This window comes from Arachis ipaensis, chromosome B9 (genome assembly GCF_059453495.1).
Source record: "Arachis ipaensis isolate K30076 ecotype BB chromosome B9, ASM5945349v1, whole genome shotgun sequence".
Lineage (NCBI taxonomy): Eukaryota > Viridiplantae > Streptophyta > Magnoliopsida > Fabales > Fabaceae > Arachis > Arachis ipaensis.
Window position 1 is genome coordinate 132,316,785 of NC_142444.1, and position 21,831 is coordinate 132,338,615.

Below are 21,831 nucleotides of genomic sequence, written 5' to 3' on the forward strand. Positions count from 1 at the left end.
ATCCCTAAAAGTAACTAGATCCTACGAAAAACATACTAAAAACAATGCCAAAAAGCGTTTAAATTATCCGCTCATCACTCATCAACCATATCAACAACCCTCATCAACAACACAAATCATCAATACTCATTAACACAACAATCCCCAATAATCATCATCAACCACAATAATCCAATATACCCAATAATTACATCCACTCACATATAATTATTCAAACACCAATATCATTCAATCCTATCTTAGGGTCAACTAGCCTAAGTTTCTAGAAACATTACATATTACATAAAGAAAACCGAAATTATACCTTGGCCGACTTTCAAACGCTCCAAACACCAAAACGAAACCACCAAACTTGATCCAAAGCCTCAAGCAACTCCAACCAACACCAAAGCTCAAACTAATAACACATATATCACCAAAATCAAAACCTAAGATACATAAAACAACTAAACACAAGGGTTTAGTGAAACATTACCTTATCCAACATGAGTAGGGATAAAATCCATCAATTTTCCGCTACTAGAGATCACCTAAACAAGCAAAATCACAAAATCTACTCAAAAACTAAACCCAAAAACGAACAGAACTTAGGGCACGAAACTGGAGCATGAAAAGAGAGATCTTACCAGACTTCTTTAAATAGAAAGGAAGAACTCATCGAGAGCTTCACGTGGCCATAAACGGCTCGTCAATCGGAACTCCGTAGCTCAAGATATGGCTCCCGGAAGGTGGAGGTGAATAGTGCCACTTCCTTCTTCCTCTCTTCTTTCATAACCAGCGCCCCTTTCTTTGTGGATTGCTGAAAATGAGCTTAAGGCTCATTAAAGAATGCTTTTATATGTTGGGTTTGGACCCAACTCGGGCCCGGTCCAACCCGTTAGCATTTTTAGCCCGTTCAGCCTAACTTTGGGCCAAACCTTTAACATTAACGCCCGATTTTCCATTCCTAATATGTTTCTAGGATTTTCGACTGTTTTCACTTTTTCTCGCACAGAATCGGACAGACTTAAACCGATTTGACCGGTTCAACTACCGATTTGCGGTTTTTCACGGTTTTTCGCAGAAAACACATTTTCTGGCTCAGAAGGACTTACTGAGTCCAAAAATCATATTGAAATCCCCAAATTCTCATTCTAACTTTCCATAACTTAATTTAGGCATTTAAATTATTTTATTCGTAAAAAACCCAGTTCTTACACCTATCTCCGAAAACAAAATGCTACCTAAAAGTCAAAAGTCTTTAACAGTGGTGATCTTTGTTATATTTATACTAGTCTAGTAACTAAGGATTACAGAAAATAAGATAAACTAGTCTTGTAGTGCGAAAATCCACTTCTGGGGCCCACTTGGTGAGTGTTTGGGCTGAGCTTGAGTGTTTTTCACGAGCTAGTACCCCTTAGGGGCATTGAACGCTGGCTAGGGACTCCAACCTGGGCGTGGATACCAGCTGCTCCCCTGCGGGCGCTGGACGCCAGGAATAGGGCTGGTGGCTGGCGTTGAACGCCTGTTTTGGGCCTTCATTTCCAAAACAAAGTATGGACTATTATATATTTCTTGAAAGCCCTAGATGTTAGCTTTCCATATTATCCTTCGAGTGCACAGAGGTCAGATCCTGACAGCATCTGCAGTCATTTCTCTACTTCTGAATCAGACTTTTGCTCAAGCTCCTCAATTTCAGCCAAAAAATACTTGAAATCACCATAAAACATACAAATTCAAAGTAGAATCCAAAAATGTGAATTTTGCACTAAAACCTATGAAAACACAATAAAACTTAAACAAAACATAATGAAAACTATGCCAAAAAGCGTATAAAATATCCGCTCATCAAAACACCAAACTTAAACTGTTGCTTGTCCCCAAGCAACCAAAAACGGAGTAGGATAAAAAGACATAGAAGGATGTAATAAATCTCAGAGTTTTCAATGAAGCTCAGTTTCAATTAGATGAGCGGGACTAGTAGCTTTTTGCTTCTGAATAGTTTTGGCATCTCACTTTCAATTGAAGCTCAGAATTATTGGCATCTTTAGGAACTTAGAATCCAAATGATACTATTGATTCTCTTAGTTAAGTTTTTTTTTATTCTTGAACACAACTTCTTTAGAGTCTTGGCCGTGACCCTAAGCACTTTGTTTTCCAGTATTACCACCGGATACATAAATGTCACAGACACTTTAACTGGGTGAACCCTTAGGATTGTGATTCAGCTTTGCTAGAATCCCCAGCCAGTGGTGTCCAGAGTTCTTAAGCACACTCTTTGCTTTGGACCACGACTTTAACTGCTCAGTCTCAAGCTTTTCACTTGACACATTCGCACCATAAGCATATAGTTAGGGAAGCAGCTCATTTAAATTGCCTAGGCTAAGATTTTTCTTTTAGGCCCTCCTAACCATTGATGCTCAAAGCCTTGGATCCTTGCTCTTGCCTTTTGGTTTTAAGAGCTATTGGCTTTTTGCTCTTGCCTTTTGGTTTAAAGAGCTATTGGCTTTTTCTACTTTTTATTTCTTTTTCTGCTTTTTTTTAGCTTTTTGCTGCTTTTTCTTGCTTCAAGAATCAATTTTTGGATTTTTTAGATTTCCAATAATATTCTCTTTTATTCTCATTCTTTCAAGAGCTAACATTCTTAACTCCAACATCAAATATGCATTGTTCATCCATGCATTCAGAAAACAAAAGCAATGCCACCACATCAAATAATTGAACTATTCTTAATATTAAATTTGAAATTTATGTATCATTACTGCTTCTAAAAAAATTTTATTAAGTTCAATGAGATGATAAGAGGAACATTTTATAACTAATTGGAAAATAAAAACTTAAATCCTAATAATATTCATGCAGTTATTTAATTAAAAGACAAAAATAAAAACTTAAAGACTACTAGTGATCATGTGAATCTAAACATAAGAAATAGAAATTAGAATAGCCATAGAAATAGGGAGGTGGAACTTAACCACCTTAATCATGGGAGGCGTTAGGCTCGTCAGGGGATAATTTTTTATGCTTCAGTTCTTTAGCTCATGCCCCTGCATTTCTTGTTCCTTGACCAGTTTGCAAAGCATGCTAGTATGATCTTTTTGCTCTTCTCTTAACTGATCCAAGGTGGTTTACAATTGTGCAACAGATGCTTCCAGCTGGGTCTAATATTCAATCGGAGGGATCTCTTGAGGCTCAGGTGCCTTTTTTTTGGTTGATCAGCTATTTTTTGGGCACTTTCCATCACTTGCTTGGTGATTGGGCTTTCTGCTGGGATAAATGAGCCTTTGTTAATCATGACTCCAGCCTCTTTACACAAGCGAAAGATGTGGTTTGGATAGGCCAATCTAGCTTGAGTTGACATCCTGTTTTCAACCTTATATAGCTCAAAAGGAATCAGTTGGTGGACTTCCACCTCATTCGCCATCATAATGCAGTGAATCATCACAACCTTTCTAATGGTAACTTTGGAATGGTTACTAGTAGGGAGTATGGAATGCCCAATGAAATCCAACCAATCCCTAGCATCTGGTTTAAGATCTACTCTTCTTAGTTGGTTTGGATTAACTTTTGTGTTGTTGATCCACTTATGTCTTCTAGAATCTGATCCAACTTTAGATTAGCCACCACCCTCCTATTAAAGGATTCTAGATCATCCTTTTGGGGAGGTAACTTGAAAATCTCTCTCACCTTGTCAAGATGAAAATAGAGAGTCTTCCCTTGCACCATGGTGCGAAAAGTATGGAATCCTTGTCCATTTTTCTTTTGCTTATCTGTCATTCACAGATTTTCATAGAATTCATGGATCATTGTTATTCTAAAATTGATCTCAGGATCAGCTAGAATCTCCCAACCTCTCTTCCGAATTTGCTCTTGGATCTTCGGGTACTCATCTTCTTTTAATTTAAATTTGGTTTACGGGATCATTGTCCTCTTGCACATTATTTTATAATAAATGTCTTCATGCTGCTTTGTATAGAATCTAACAGGTTTGAAAACAACTATTTGGTTGTCTTCTTTCTTGCTTCTTGAAGTGGAATTTCCACTTTTTGGAGCCATGGAATTCGAATAGAGTGAGAAGGAAAGGCTCTTTCCACACCAAACTTAAAAAGTTTGCTCATCCTCGAGCAAAAGAGAAGAAAAAAGATGAAGAGGAGAAGAGAAATTTGAATGTGACTGAATGGTATAAATAGGGATGGGGAGGGTGGGATTTCGAAATTAAATTTAGATAAAAGATAAATAAGATATGATTCACACTTTAGTAAGAGATAGAAAAAGATAAGTTTTTAAAATCAAAAGATATGAAAAAGATAAAAAGATAATATATAAGTTATGAAAAAGATTTTAAAGTTAAATAAAAAGATTTGAAAAGAAATTGAAAATGATATGAAATTTGAAAAAAAAAACTTGAAAAGGAGTTGAAAGAGATATGAGGTTTTGAAAAAGATTTGAAAAAGAATTCAAAAAGATTTGAAAAGATTTTAGATTGAAGGGAATTTGAAATTAAAAGATGAAATTTAAAAGATTCTTATTTAGAAGATATGATTTAAAAATATAAGATATAGAAAAGATGTGTTTTGAAAAAGTGAACATCCTCCTTACCCAGAATGGCATCCATTCTGGCGTTCAACGCTAGGCTGCTCATCCCTTATGGGCGTTGAACGCCCAGATTGGCATCCATTCTGGCATTCAACACCAGGTTGCTCTTCCTCTCACGGCGTTGAAAATCCAGCCAGTGCTCCCTGGCTGGCGTTCAACGCCAGTCTTACCTCCCCCTTCAAGGTGTTGAACGCCCAGCCAGTGCTCCCTGGCTGGCGTTCAATGCCAGGATTGCTTCACCTTGGGGGCGTTTAACACCCAACCAGAACCTCCTGGTTGGTGTACCAGTCTTGCTACCTCATGGGGCCGTTCAACGCCCCTCTTTCCCACTTGCCTGATGTTCAATGCCAGTAAGGGGCCTTCCCTAGGGTTTTCTGTTTTCTGCTCTAACTATTTTTGTTTCTGTTCTAATCACTGCACATGATCACAAACTTAAACAAATGCAAAAAAAATTAAACTGAGATAACTTGAATAAACTTAATGAAAAACATAAATAACTTTAATTATAGTTGGGTTGCCTCCCAACAAGCGCTTCTTTAACGTCACTAGCTTGACGGTACTGCACTCATGTCAGCAATAGGGTGGATTTGTCTTGCTCAATCTCACCACCCAAGTAATGTTTCACTATCTGGCCATTAACAGTAAATCGTTTATCAGAGTAATTGCACTGGAGTTCATGTGACCATAGGGTGATACATTAGTGATCAGGAAGGGTCCTGTCCAACGTAACTTAAGCTTTCCAGGGAAGAGCTTTAGTATAGAATTGAAGAGCAGAACTTTCTGCCCAGGTTCAAAGACTCTGGAAGAAATATTTTTGTCATGCCACTTCTTGGCCCTTTCTTTATAAATCTTTGCATTCTCAAATGCAGCGAGACGGAATTCATCCAACTCATTTAGTTGGAGCAACCGTTTCTCTCCTGCTGCCTTTGCATCAAGGTTTAGGAGTTTGGTTGCCCAGTAGGTCTTGTGTTCTAGCTCTACTGGTAGGTGGCATGCCTTCCCATACACCAATTGATATGGTGATGTTCCTATAGGGGGTCTTGAAAGCTGTTCTGTATGCCTAGAGTGCATCATCAAGCTTTCTTGCCCAATCCTTTCTAGAGGTATTCACCGTTCTTTCCAGGATTCTCTTTAATTCTCTATTTTAGACTTCACCTTGCCCATTCATCCATGGATGATATGGGGTGGCCATTTTATGGTGAACTCCATATCAGCTTAGCACACAATCAAGCTGTTTGTTGCAGAAATAAGTTCCTTCATCACTGATTAGTGTCTGAGGGACACCAAACCTACTAAACATGTTCTTCTGGAGGAACTTCATCACTACTCTAGTGTCATTTGTGGGTGATGCAACTGCTTTAACACATTTAGACACATAATCTATTACCACAAGGATATAGGTGTTTGATTATGAAGGTGGGAAAGGACCCATGAAGTCTATTCCCCATACATCAAACAGCTCAATCTCTAGGATTCCTTGCTGAGGCATGTCGTGACCATGAGGGAGATTGCCAGCCCTTTGGCAACTATCACAGCGACGGACAAACTCTCGGGAATCCTTAAAGAGTGTGGGCCAGTAGAATCCACTTTATAGAACTTTAGTAGCTGTTCGCTCTCCTCCAAAGTGTCCTACAAAATCGAAGCCATGGCAATGCCATAGGATTTTATGTGCCTCTTCTTCGAACACACAGCAGTGGATGATTCCATCCGAGCATCTCTTAAAGAGATATAGTTCATCCCACAAGTAGTATCTAGCATCATGAATGAGCGTTCGGGCTTACTGCCTACTATATTCCATGGGGATGAATCTTATAGCCGTGTAATTTACAATGTCTACAAACCAAGGTGTTGTCCAGATTGCAAAGAGTTGCTCATCCGGAAAGGTTTCAGACACCTCAGTAGAGGGAGGAGATGTCCCTTCTACTGGTTCAATTCGAGATAAGTGGTCAGCCACTTCATTTTCTGACCCATTTTCTATCTCTGATTTCTATATCAAACTCTTGCAGGAGTAATACCCATCTTATCAACCTGGGCTTAGAATCCTGCTTTGTGAGTAGATATTTGAGAGCAGCATGGTTAGTGTAGATAATGACCTTAGATCCTACTAGATAGGACCTGAACTTGTCAATGGCATAAACCACAGCAAGTAATTCCTTCTCTGTGGTAGTGTAGCTCTTCTGCGTGTCATTTAGAATAGGCTGGCATAATAAACAACATGCAGAAGCTTGTCGTGCCTCTGCCCCAGGACTGCACCAATGGCATGGTCACTGGCGTCACATATCAATTCGAATGGTAAGTCCCAGTTGGGTACAGAGATGATAGGCGCAGTGATAAGCTTAACTTTCAGAGTCTCAAAGGCCTGTAGACACTCTTGGTCAAAGACAAATGGAGTGTCGGTAGTTAGTAAGTTGCACAGGGGTTTAGCGATTTTAGAAAAATCTTTAATAAATCTCCTGTAGAATCCTGCATGTCCCAGGAAACTTCTGATTCCTTTGACATTAGTGGGTGGTGGTAACTGCTCAATTACCTCCACCTTAGCTTGATCTACCACTATTCCTTTGTTCAAAATCCGATGCCCAAGAATAATCCCTTCAATCACCATGAAGTGACATTTTTCTAGTTTAAAACCAGGTTTCTCTCTTGGCATCGTTTGAGAACTAGGGCCAGATGGTCAAGGCAGGAGTCAAATGAGTCTCCAAAGACAGAGAAGTCATCCATGAATACTTCAAAGAACTTCTCCACCATGTCAGAGAAGATGGAGAGTATACATCTCTGAAAGGTGGTAGGTGCATTGCACAGGCCAAATGGCATCCGCCTATAAGCAAACACACCATATGGGCATGTAAATGTTGTCTTTTTTTTATCATGTAGATCTACTGCAATCTGATTGTAACTGGAATAACCATCTAGGAAACAATAAAATGCATGCCCTGCTAGTCTCTGTAGCATTTGATCTATGAATGGTAAAGAAAAATGATCCTTTCTGGTGGCATTATTGAGCCTTCTATAGTCATTGTACATACGCCACCCTGTAACTGTCCTTGTAGGAATCAGTTCATTCTTTTCATTATGAACCACTGTCATGCCTCCCTTCTTGGGAACAACTTGAACAGGGCTCACCCAGGGACTGTCAGAGATGGGATAAATAATCCCAGCCTCCCATAACTTTGTGACTTCCTTTTGCACCACTTCCTTCATGGCTGGATTAAGTCGCCTTTGTAGTTGTACCACTGGTTTGGCGTCATCCTCCAGCAGGATCTTGTGCATGCCTCGGGTTGGGCTAATGCCCTTAAGGTCACTTATTGTCCACCCAAGAGCTGTCTTGTGTGTTTTTAGCACTTGGATTAGTGCTTTTTCTTCCTGTGGCTCTAAGGCAGATCTTATAATCACAGGATAAGTATCCCCATCTCTAAGAAATGCATATTTCAAGGAGGATGGTAATGGCTTGAGCTCGAGTGTAGGAGGCTTGTCTTCCCCCTTAGGAGTTTTCAGAGGCTCCTTTATTTCCTCTGCCTCATCTAAATCTGGCTAAGCATCATAAAAGATGTCATTCAACTCTTCTTCGAGCCCCTCAGCCATATTCACTTCTTCCACCAGGGAATCAATGATGTCAACACTCATGCATTCCTCTGGGGTATCTAGATGCTACATGTCTTTGACAGTATTTAGTACGAAATTATCCTCATTGACTCTCAGGGTCACTTCCCCCTTCTGAACGTCAATGAGAGTCTGTCCTGTAGCTAGGAAGGGTCTTCTGAGAATAAGGGTTTCACTCTTATGCTCATCCATTTCCAGTACCACAAAGTTTGTGGGGAAAGCAAAGGGTCTAACTCTAACAATCATGTCCTCAATCACGCCTGATGAAAGCTTCACAGAGCCATCAGCAAGTTGAAGACATACGCGGGTTAGTTTAACTTCATGAGTTAAACAGAGTTTCTTTATTAGTGATGCAGGTATTAAGTTAATACTTGCTCCTATATCACATAGGGCTGTCTTTGTGCAAGCATCCCCTAAGGTGCAGAGTATCATAAAGCTCCCAGGATCTTTGAGTTTCTCTAGTAAGCTCTTTTGAATTACTGCACTGGATTCTTCAGTGAGGAGGACTGTTTTTGCCTCTCTTCAATCCTTCTTATGACTTAAGATGTCTTTCATGAACTTGGCATAAGAAGGTATCTGCTCAAGAGCCTCTGCAAAAGGGATCTTAATCTCAAGTGTCTTGAGATAATCCACAAAGCGGGCAAACTGTTTATCTTTTTCCGCTTGGCGGAGCTTCTGAGGATATGGAATCTTGGTCCTATACTCATCAACCTTGGTTGATGTAGGTTGAATGCCTACAAAATTGGAAGGGGGGTTAGTAGCTTGCTTAGGAAGGGCCTTATCAGCATTTGCATGTGTCTGACCATCCCTGGTTGGGCTTTCAACGCCCTTGCTGCCCCCTTCCTGGCGTTCAACGCCATGAACACTGTTCCCTTGTGGGCGTTTAATACCAAGGGTGGATATCCCTTCTTGCCATTGAATGCTAAGTATATTTCCCCCATTTGGGCGTTCAACGCCAGGAGTGGGCACCCCTTCTTGGCGTTGAATGCAATGACATTCCCCCTTGGACATGCAGCATCCTCAGAGGTATTTTGGACAGTAGTCTGGTTGTCCTCTATTAGCTTTTCTTCTTCTGGTTCCCTGTTGCTCTGAGGTTGGGTGTTCAATGTTTTCCCACTCCTCAGTTGGATTGCCTGACATTCATCTCTTATCTGCTTAGATTAGTGCTGCCTTTTTTGACTCAGCTGGGCTTCTACATTCCTTTTAGAAGCTTGAGTTTCTCGCAAAGCCTCTTGCAACTTCAGCAGCTGCTGTGCAAGGGCGTGCAGCTGCTGAGTCAATGGGCCATCCTGTTCTGGAGGGTTAGATTTAGTAGATACTGCCTTAACCTCTCCTTTTAGGGAAGTCTCATTAACCAACTACAGATACTGGATCATGGCAACTGTCTCAATAAGTTTGTGAGCCTCTTCAATTGTTTTCCTCATATGTATAGACCCACCAGCAGAGTGGTCTAGAGACATGCTAGCCATGTCTGTGAGGCCAAAATAAAAGATGTCTAACTGCACCCATTTTGAAAATATTTCAATGGGGCATTTCCTCACCATTCTTCTATACCTCTCCCAGTCATCATAAAGAGATTTATTATTCTCTTACTTGAAACCTTAGATGTCCATCCTTAACTGGGTCAATTTTCTTGAGGGAAAGTATTGATTCAGAAACTTGTCTACTAGCTATTTCCATGTTTTCAAGCTAGATTTGGGTTGGTTATCTAACCACCTCTTTGCTTGATCTCATCCAGCAAAGGAAAAGAGTAGTAGTCTGTAGACATTCTGATCTACTCTCTCAGTGTGTACTGTATCAGCAATTTGTAAAAAGTTAGCCAGGAACTCAGTAGATTTTTCCTGTGGAAGTCCAGAGTACTAGCAGGTTTGCTGCACTAGAATAATAAGCTGAGGATTTAGCTCAAAATTACTTGCTCCAATGGGAGGTATACTAATACTTCTCCCATAGAATTTAGGAGTGGGGGCCATGTAGGATCCCAAAGTTCTTTTGAACTGTTCATTCCCATTTGGGTTCATGGTGAAGAAAGGTAGGAAAGATTGGATGTTAAGAAGTAAAAAGGAAAACTAGAATTAAAATATTTTTGTTTTTATTTTATGTATTAATTGAATTTGAAAATAAAAGCTAATTAACTAAAAAGATTTTAAAATTGAATGATGAATTTTGAAAAAGAAGAGAGAGAAGGAAGTAAGAGATTTTCGAAAATAGAAGAGAGAGGAATTAGTTAAGAAGTTTTGAAAAAGAAGAAAGAGAAAACAAGTAACTAATTAAGAAAGATTTAAAAACAAGATAAGCTAGAAAATTTGAAAAAGATTTGATTTTGAAATTTGAAATTTGAATTTTGAAAATTGAATTTTAAATTTTGAATTTTGAATTGGAAACAAGATAAGATAAACATTTGAAAAAGATTTGGTTTTTGAAAAGATTTTATTTTGAAATTCAAATTTAAGATAAGATAAGATAATGATTTGAAATTTAATGAAAGATAACAAAAGATAAGATAAAGATTTGAAAAAGTTTTGAATTTTAAGTTTTAAAAGAAAGACAAGATAAGATAGAATCACAATTAAAAGAAAAGATTTGAAAATTATTTTAAAAAGATAAGATTTGAAATTTGAAATTTGAAATTAAGATAAGATAAGATAATGATTTTGAAATTAAAATTTGAATTTTTTGTAAAAATTTTTGAAAAATTTTGAAATAAAGATAGAAAAGATCTTTTTTATTTTTTGAATTAATGAAGAAAGAGAAAAACAACTACAAGACACCAAACTTAAAATTTTTAGATCAAAAGACACAAGATTTTGAAAATTAAGAAAACAAACACCAAAAGACACCAAACTTAAAACTTTTAAGATCAAAACAAGAAAAAAAAACAAGAACAACTTGAATACCAAGAAAGAACACTAAGAACAATTTCGAAAATTCAAAGGAAACAAAGAATATACAAAGGACACCAAACTTAAGAATTGACACTAGACTCAAACAAAAGACACTATTTTTGAAAATTTTTTTAAAAGAAAGCAAGAAAGTTCGAAACTTTAACAAGAACAAGAACAAAGACTCAAACAAAAAGATAAATATCAGAAAGAAAAGCAAATATTTTTGAAAATTTTTTTATTTTTTTGAAAAAGAAAACAAAAGACTCAAAACAAAATTAAAAAGTACCTAATCTAAGCAACAAGATAATCCGGTAGTTTGTCAAATCCGAGCAATCCCCGGCAACGGCGCCAAAAACTTGGTGCGCGAAACTGGCTCCCATAGAATTTGCACAGATAGACCGGCAAGTATATCGGGTCGTCCAAGTAATACCTCAGGTGAGTGAGGATCGATCCCACGGAGATTGTTGGTTTGAGCAAGCAGTGGATACCTTGCAAATCTTAGTTAGGCAGATAGAAATTATAGTTTGTCACGAAAAGCATATAAAAACAGATAAATAGAACGTTACTAGATAGATAATTATTCAATGGTATGAGAACGGTTGAGGCTTCGATATGCTTTGTCTTTCCGGATTAACTTTTCTTACTGTCTTCTCTAATAACCTTCTGATTCCTTCAATGGCAGCCGTAAGTGATTAACTCATGTCCTCTCATCAAGTTAACCTCCTCTTCTACAGCAATCCACCATGTTGAAGTGACTCATGTCCTCTCATCAAGCCACCTCTAAGTTTCTCACTGTAGCAGCAGATGAAGCTCTAAGCAATCCACTCCCCTTCACGATCTTACTCAAGGTGCCACAGACAAGGCAGATCTTCTGGATCAGAAAGTTCTGCTTCTCTGACTCTAGCCTTAACGCCACAGAGACCTCACGCACCCATAGTCAATGGGATTATATGTCACATATCCAAAGTTGCTTAGATGCTCTGTTGGAATCCACAATGCAATCTCTAGCTTTAGTTCAACGCTATCTGGGTCAGGAATCGCACGGAACCCATGTACAACAAGGGTGATTGTCACGGGTCACCCTCAATTCATAAGATAAAGAACGAGGTTGCATAAGAGAATAGAATCAGACATATTGAATGAAAACAATAATATTATTGATCCATGAAACTCAGCAGAGCTCCTAACCTTAACCTTAGGAGGTTAGTGACTCATACTGTACATAATAGTATTCGAATGGGCAAAGATCTAAAAGTCAAAAGTCTTTAACAATGGTGATCTTTGTTATATTTATACTAGTCTAGTAACTAAAGATTACAGAAAATAAGATAAACTAGTCTTGTAGTGCGAAAATCTACTTCTGGGGCCCACTTGGTGAGTGTTTAGGATGATCTTGAGTGTTTCCCACGAGCTAGTACCCCTTTAGGTGCGTTGAACGCTGGCTAAGGACTCCATCCTGGGCGTTGGACGCCGGCTGCTCCCCTGTGGGCGCTGGACGCCAGGAATTGGGCTGGTGGCTGGCGTAGAATGCCAGTTTTGGGCCTTCATTTCCAAAGAAAAGCATAAACTATTATATATTTCTAAAAAGCCCTGGATGTTAGCTTCCCAGAGTCGTTGAGAGCGCGTCATTTGGACTTCTGTAGCTCCAGAAAAGCTCCTTCGAGTGCACGGAGGTCATATCCTGACAGCATCTGCAGTCCTTTCTCTGCTTCTAAATCAAACTTTTGCTCAAGCTCCTCAATTTCAGCCAGAAAATACCTGAAATCACCATAAAACACACAAACTCAAAGTAGAATCTAAAAATGTGAATTTTTCACTAAAACCTATGAAAACATAATAAAACTTAAACAAAACATAATGAAAACTATATGAAAATAATGCCAAAAAGCGTATAAAATATCCGCTCATCAGAACACTAAACTTAAATTTTTGCTTGTTGATGAGCGGATAATTTATACGCTTTTTGGCATTGTTTTTAGTATGTTTTTAGTAGGATCTAGTTACTTTTAGGGATGTTTTCATTAGTTTTTATGTTAAATTCACATTTCTGGACTTTACTTTGAGTTTGTGTGTTTTTCTGTGATTTCAGGTATTTTCTGGCTGAAATTGAGGGACTTGAGCAGAAATCAGATTCAGAGGTTGAAGAAGGACTGCTGATGCTGTTGGATTCTGACCTCCCTGCACTCAAAGTGGATTTTCTGGAGCTACAGAACTCTAAATGGCGCGTTTCCAATTGCGTTGGAAAGTAGACATCCAGGGCATTCCAGCAATGTATAATAGTCCATACTTTGGCCAAGAATAGATGACGTAAACTGGCATTCAACGCCAGCTTTCTACCCAAATCTGGCGTCCAGCGCCAGAAAAGGAGCCAAAACCAGAGTTGAACGCCCAAACTGGCACAAAAGCTGGCGTTCAACTCCAAGAAAAACCTCTACACGTGCAACACTCAAGCTCAGCCCAAACACACACCAAGTGGGCCCCGGAAGTGGATTTATGCATCAATTACTTACTCATGTAAACCCTAGTAGCTAGTTTATTATAAATAGGACCTTTCACTATTGTATTAGACATCCTGGATTGTATTTTGATCCTGTGATCATGTTTTGGGGGCTGGCCCTCTCAGCCATGCCTGGACCTTCACTTATGTATTTTCATACGGTAAGAGTTTCTACACTCCATAGATTAAGGTGTGGAGCTCTGCTGTTCCTCAAAGATTAATGCAAAGTACTACTGTTTTCTATTCAATTCATCTTATTTCGCTTCTAAGATATCCATTCGCACCCAAGAACGTGATGAAGGTGATGATTATGTGTGACGCTCATCACCATTCTCCCCTATGAACACGTGCCTGACAAACACTTCCGTTCTACATGAAATAAGCTAGAATGAATATCTCTTAGATCTCCTAACCAGAATCTTCGTGGCGTAAGCTAGAATGATGGCGGCATTCAAGAGAATCCGGAAAGTCTAAACCTTGTCTGTGGTATTCCGAGTAGGATTCAATGATTGAATGACTGTGACGAGCTTCAAACTCGCGAGTGCTGGGCGTTAGTGACAGACGCAAAAGGAGGGTGAATCCTATTCCAGCATGATCGAGAACCGACAGATGATTAGCCGTGCTGTGACAGAGCATGTGAGCATATTTTTCACTGAGAGGAGGGGATGTAGCCACTGACAACGGTGATGCCCTTGCATAAAGCCAGCCATGGAAAGGAGTAAGACTGATTGGATGAAGATAGCAGGAAAGCAGAGGTTCAGAGGAACGAAAGCATCTCCATTCGCTTATCTGAAATTCTCACCAATTAATTACATAAGTATTTCTATCCCTATTTTATTATATTAAATTCGAAAACACCATTATCAATTTATATCTGCCTAACTGAGATTTGCAAGGTGACCATAGCTTGCTTCATACCAACAATCTCCGTGGGATTCGACCCTTACTCATGTAAGGTATTACTTGGACGACCCAGTGCACTTGCTGGTTAGTTGTATCGAAGTTGTGAACCATGGTATTGGCACCATGTTCTTGGCGCCATTGCCAGGGAAAGAAAGAGCCATGAATTTTACATCATTAAAGTGTAATCATGATTACGCGTACCAAGTTGCTCACGTTGCCAGGGATTGTTCGAGCCTGGACATCACAATTTCGTGCACCAAGTTTTTGGCGCCGTTGCCGGGGATTGTTCGAGTTTGGACAACTGACGGTTCATCTTGTTGCTCAGATTAGGTAATTTTCTTTTTATTTTATTTTCAAAAATTTTTCAAAAATATTTCTAAAATTTTCTCATATGTTTTCGAAAAAAAAATAATAAAAATGTTTTCAAAAATAAATTATTCTATGGCTTCAAAATTTTTAAGAATGAATTCTAGTGTTTCATGAAGCATGTGAAGCCTGGCTGGCTGTAAAAGCCATGTCTAAATTCTTTTGGACTGAGGCTTCCAACCATCAGCTGTTACACGACTGTAGGGTATGTCAGACATGTCATGTCTGAATTACATGCTGAAGCTTAGCTGGCCATTGGCCATGTCTAGTGTTTTGGACCGGAGCTTTCATTGAAAGCTTGGCTGGCTAGTGAGCCATGTCTAATTCCTGGACTGAAGCTTTAGATTAAGAATACAAGATTCCTGGAATTCATGTTAAAAATTTTGGAATCCTTATTTTTTCTTTTTCATATAATTTTCGAAAAAAATCCAAAAAAAATTAGAAAATCATAAAAATCAAAAAAATATTTTGTGTTTCTTGTTTGAGTCTTGAGTCATATCATAAGTTTGGTGTCACTTGCATATGCATCCTGCATTTTTCGAAAATATCATGCATTCATAGTGTTCTTCGTGATCTTCAAGTTGTTCTTGGTAAGTCTTCTTGTTTGATCTTGATGATTTCATGTTTTGTGTCTTTTCTTGTTTTTCATATGCATTTTTTGTTTCTTAGAGTCTAAACATGAAAGATTTCTAAGTTTGGTGTCTTACATGTTTTCTTTGCATCAAAAATTTTTCAAAATTGTGTCTATGATGTTCATCTTGACATTCATAGTGTTCTTGGTGTTCATCTTGACATTCATAGCATTCTTGCATGCATCACATGTTTTGATCTAAAAATTTCATGCATTGCATCTTTTTAGTGTTTTTCTCTCTCATCATAAAAATTCAAAAATCAAAAAAATATCTTTCCCTTTTTCTCTCATCAAATTCGAAAATTTGAGTTGACTTTTTTAAAAATTTTTAAAATCAAGTTGTTTCTTATGAGTCAAATCAAATTTTCAATTTGAAAATCTTATCTTTTTCAAAATCTTTTTCAAAAATCAAATCTTTTTCAAAATTCTTAGTTATTTTCGAAAATTCTAAAAATATTTTTCAAAAATCTTTTTCTTATTTTTATATTAAATTTTCGAAAATAACATAATCAATTAATGTTTTGATTCAAAAATTTGAAGTTTGTTACTTGCTTGTTAAGAAAGATTCAAACTTTAAGTTCTAGAATCATATCTTGTGATTTCTTGTGAATCAAGTCATTAATTGTGATTTTAAAAATCAAATCTTTTTCAAAATTAATTCCTATCATATCTTTCTAAAATATCTTCTTATCTTACCTTTTTCAAAAATTTGATTTCAAAATATCTTCTCTAACTTCCTAACTTCTTATCTTTTCCAAATTGATTTTCAAATTTGTTTCAACTAACTAACTAACTTTTTGTTTGTTTCTTAACTTTTTCAAAACTACCTAACTAACTCTCTCTCTCATTTTCGAAAATATCTTCCCCCTTTTTCAAAATTTCTTTTTAATTTATTAATTATTTTAATTTTTAAATCTTAATTTTCGAAAATTACTAACATTTTTCAAAAACTATTTTCAAAAATCACTAACTCTTTTTCAAAAATTATTTTCAAAAATTCCTTCTCTCTCATCTTATTCTATTTATTTATTCATCTACTAACATCTCATCTCACATCTCAACCCTCCTCACAGTTGTGTTTCTTCCATTACATTACATCCTTTGTCTTCCCCTCTTCTTCTACTCACACAAGGATCCCTATACTGTGGTATAAAGGATCTCTATTATTATTATTATTATTTTTTCTGTGCCCTCTTCTTTGTCATATGAGCAGGAGCAAGGACAAGAACATTCTTGTTGAAACAGATCCAGAACCTGAAAGGACTCTGAAGAGAAAATTAAGAGAAGCTAAATTACAACAATCCAGAGATAACCTTGCAGAAATTTTCGAACAAGAAGAGGAGATGGCAGCCGAAAATAATAATAATGTAAGGAAGATGCTTGGTGACTTTACTGCACCTAATTCCAATTTACATGGAAGAAGCATCTCCATTCCTGCCATTGGAGCAAACAACTTTGAGCTGAAACCTCAATTAGTTTCTCTGATGCAGCAGAACTGCAAGTTTCATGGACTTCCATCTGAAGATCCTTTTCAGTTCTTAACTGAATTCTTGCAGATATGTGATACTGTTAAGACTAATGGAGTAGATCCTGAAGTCTACAGGCTCATGCTTTTCCCTTTTGCTGTAAGAGACAGAGCTAGATTATGGTTGGATTCTCAACCCAAAGACAGCCTGAACTCTTGGGATAAGCTGGTCACGGCTTTCTTAGCCAAGTACTTTCCTCCTCAAAAGCTGAGCAAGCTTAGAGCTGATGTTCAAACCTTCAGACAGAAAGAAGGTGAATCCCTCTATGAAGCTTGGGAAAGATACAAACAGTTGACCAAAAAGTGTCCTTCTGACATGCTTTCAGAATGGACCATCCTGGATATATTCTATGATGGTTTATTTGAGCTATCAAAGATGTCACTGGACACTTCTGCAGGTGGATCCATTCACCTAAAGAAAACGCCTGCAGAAGCTCAAGAACTCATTGACATGGTTGCTAATAACCAGTTCATGTACACTTCTGAAAGGAATCCTGTGAATAATGGGACGCCTATGAAGAAGGGAGTTCTTGAAGTTGATACTCTGAATGCCATATTGGCTCAGAATAAAATATTGACTCAGCAAGTCAATATGATTTCTCAGAGTCTGAATGGAATGCAAGCTGCATCCAACAGTACTCAAGAATCTTCTTATGAAGAAGAAGCTTATGATCTTGAGAGCCCTGCAATAGCAGAGGTGAATTACTTAGGTGAACCTTATGGAAACACCTATAACTCATCATGGAGAAATAATCCAAATTTCTCATGGAAGGATCAAAAGCCTCAACAAGGCTTTAATAATGGTGGAAGAAACAGGTTTAGCAACAGCAAGCCTTTTCCATCATCCACTCAGCAACAGACAGAGAACTCTGAACAAAATACTTCTAATCTGGCAAATTTAGTCTCTGATCTGTCTAAGGCCACTGTAAGTTTCATGAATGAAACAAGATCTTCCATTAGAAATTTGGAAGCACAAGTGGGCTAGCTGAGTAAAAGGATCACTGAAATCCCTCCCAGTACTCTCCCAAGCAATACAGAAGAGAACCCAAAAGGAGAGTGCAAGGCCATTGACATAAGCACCATGGCCGAACCTACAAGGGGAGTGGAGGACGTGAATCCCAACGAGGAAGACCTCCTGGGACGTCCAGTGATCAATAAGGAGCTTCCCTCTGAGGAACCAAAGGACTCTGAGGCTCATCTAGAGACCATAGAGATTCCATTGAACCTCCTTATGCCCTTCATGAGCTCTGATGAATATTCCTCTTCTGAAGAGAATGAGGATGTTACTGAAGAGCAAACTGCCAAGTTTCTTGGTGCAATCATGAAGCTGAATGCCAAATTATTTGGCATTGATACTTGGGAAGTTGAACCTCCCTTGTTCATCAATGAACTAAGTGATCTGGATCAACTGACATTGCCTCAGAAGAGACAGGATCCTGGAAAGTTCATAATACCCTGCACCATAGGCACCATGATCTTTAAGGCTCTGTGTGACCTTGGTTCAGGAATAAACCTCATGCCCCTCTCTGTAATAGAGAAACTGGGAATCTATGGGGTGCAAGCTGCTAAAATCTCATTAGAGATGGCAAACAGTTCAAGAAAATAGGCTTATGTACAAGTAGAGGACGTGTTAGTAAAGGTTGAAGGCCTTTACATCCCTGCTGATTTCATAGTCCTCGATACTGGAAAGGAAGAGGATGAATCCATCATCCTAGGAAGACCTTTCCTGGCCACAGCAAGAGCTGTGATTGATGTTGACAGAGGTGAAATAGTCCTTCAATGGAATGAGGACTCCCTTGTGTTTAAAACTCAAGGATCTCCCTCTGCAACCATGGAGAGGAAGCATGAAAAGCTTCTCTCAAAGCAGAGTCAACCCAAGCCCCAACAGTCAAACTCTAAGTTTGGTGTTGAACTCCCATATCCAAACTCTAAGTTTGGTGTTGGAGAGTCTCAATAAAGCTCTGCACATCTGTGAGGCTCCATAAGAGCCCACTGTCAAGCTATTGACATTAAAGAAGTGCTTGTTGGGAGGCAACCCAATTTTTATTTATCTCACTATATTTTTCTTAGTTATATGTCTTTGTAGGTACATGATCATGTGGAGTCACAAAATAAATATAAAAATTGAAAACGGAATCAAAAACAGCAGAAGAAAAATCACACCCTGGAGGAGCATCTGTCTGGCGTTCAACGCCAGAACAGAGCATGGTTCTGGCGCTGAACGCCCAAAATGGGCAGCTTCTGGGCACTGAACGCCAGGACAGGCATGGTTCTGGCGTTCAACGCCAGAAATGGCTAGTAAATGGGCGTTGAACGCCCAAAATGGGCACCAACCTGGCGCTGAACGCCCAGAGTTGTGTGCAAAGGCATTTTTACATGCCTAATGGGTGCAGGGATGTAAATCCTTGAACACCTCAGGATCTGTGGACCCCACAGGATCCCCACCTACCTCCACTCACTTTTTCTCACCACTCTCTTTCACACAACCACATAAACACTCTTCCCCAAAAACCCTTCACCAATCACCTCAAACTCTCTTCCCCATCACCTCTTCACCACTCACATCCATCCACTCTTTCCTATAAACCTACCTCATAAACTCCACCTACCTTCAAAATTCAAAACCAATTTCCCACCCAAACCCACCCATATGGCCGAAACCTTTCCCTCCTCCCTTCCCTATATAAAGCCCTCCATTTCTTCTTCTTCTTCATCCATTCTTTCTTTTATTGCTCGAGGGTGAGCAAAATTCTAAGTTTGGTGTGGTAAAAGCATAAGCTTTTTGTTTTTCCATTACCATTGATGGCACCTAAGACCGGAGAATCCTCTAGAAAGGGGAAAGGGAAGACAAAAGCTTCCACATCCGAGTCATGGGAGATGGAAAGGTTCATCTCCAAAGCCCATCAAGACCACTTCTATGATGTTGTGGCCAAGAAGAAGGTGATCCCTGAGGTCCCTTTCAAACTCAAAAGAAATGAGTATCCGGAGATCCGACATGAAATTCAAAGAAGAGGTTGGGAAGTTCTAACAAATCCCATCCAACAAGTCAGCATCCTAATGGTGCAAGAGTTCTATGCCAATGCATGGATCACCAAGAACCATGATCAAAGTAAGAACCCGGATCCAAAGAACTATGTTACAATGGTTCGGGGGAAATACTTAGATTTTAGTCCGGAGAATGTGAGGTTGGCGTTTAACTTGCCCATGATGCAAGGAGATGAACGCCCCTACACTAGAAGGGTCAACTTTAATCAAAGGTTGGACCAAGTCCTTATGGACATATGTGTAGAAGGAGCTCAATGGAAGGTTGACTCCAAAGGCAAGCCGGTTCAACTAAGAAGATTGGACCTCAAGCCTGTAGCTAGAGGATGGTTGGAGTTCATTCAATGCTCAATCATTCCCACTAGCAACCGGTCTGAAGTTACTATAGACCGGGCCATCATGATCCATAGTATCATGATTGGAGAAGAGGTGGAAGTTCATGAGATTATACCTCAAGAACTCTACAAGGTGGCTGACAAGTCCTCCACTATGACAAGGTTAGCCTTTCCTCACCTCATTTGCCACCTATGCAATTCGGCTGGGATTGACATAGAGGGAGATATCCTCATTAAAGAGGACAAGCCCATCACTAAGAAAAAGATGGAGCAAGCAAGAGAGCCCAGTCATGGAGCTCAAGAGGCCCAAGAAGCTCATTACCATGAGATTCCGGAGATGCCTCAAATGCACTTTCCTCCACAAAATTATTGGGAGAAAATCAACACCTCCCAAGGAGAATTGAGTTCCAATATGGGACAACTAAGGGTGGAACATCAAGAGCACTCCATCATGCTTCATGAAATAAGAGAAGATCAAAAAGCAATGAGGGAGGAGCAACAAAGACAAGGAAGAGACATAGAAGAGCTCAAGGACATCATTGGTTCCTCAAGAAGGAAACGCCACCATCACTAAGGTGGATTCATTCCTTGTTCTTATCTCTTCTGTTTTTCGTTTTTCTATGTTGTGTGCTTATCTATGTTTGTGTCTTCATTACATGATCATTAGTAGTTAGTAACTATGTCTTAAAGTTATAAATGTCCTATGAATCCATCACCTCTCTTAAATGAAAAATGTTTTAATTCAAAAGAACAAGAAGTACATGAGTTTCGAATTTATCCTTGAACTTAGTTTAATTATATTGATGTGGTGACAATGCTTCTTGTTTTCTGAATGTATGCTTGAACAGTGCATATGTTTTTTGAAGTTGTTGTTTAAGAATGTTAAACATGTTGGCTCTTGAAAGAATGATGACTAGGAGACATGTTATTTGATAATCTGAAAAATCATAAAAATGATTCTTGAAGCAAGAAAAAGCAGCAAAGAACAAAGCTTGCAGGAAAAAAAAATAATAGGCGAAAAAAAATAGAAAGAAAAAGAAAAAGCAAGCAGAAAAAGCCAAAAGCTCTTAAAACCAAAAGGCAAGGGCAAATAAAAAGGATCCCAAGGCTTTGAGCATCAGTGGATAGGAGGGCCTAAAGGAATAAAATCCTGGTCTAAGCGGCTAAACCAAGCTGTCCCTAACCATGTGCTTGTGGCGTGTAGGTGTCAAGTGAAAACTTGAGACTGAGCGGTTAAAGTCAAGGTCCAAAGCAAAAAAAGAGTGTGATTAAGAACCCTTGACACCTCTAATTGGGGACTTTAGCAAAGCTGAGTCACAATCTGAAAAGGTTCACCCAATTATGTGTCTGTGGCATTTATGTATCCGGTGGTAATACTGGAAAACAAAGTGCTTAGGGCCACGTCCAAGACTTATAAAGAAGCTGTGTTCAAGAATCATCATACTGAACTAGGAGAGTCAATAACACTATTCGAAATC

The 21,831-nt window shown here is 38.7% G+C and overlaps 1 non-coding gene across 1 annotated transcript; it reads right to left on the bottom strand.

The window, feature by feature from the left end:
* Positions 1-17,190: 17,190 nt before the first annotated feature.
* On the bottom strand, positions 17,191-17,298 carry LOC148546366 (small nucleolar RNA R71). Its single transcript, XR_015900757.1, has one exon. It is a non-coding gene; the product is annotated as a small nucleolar RNA R71 (small nucleolar RNA).
* Between the last annotated feature and the right edge of the window lie 4,533 nt (positions 17,299-21,831).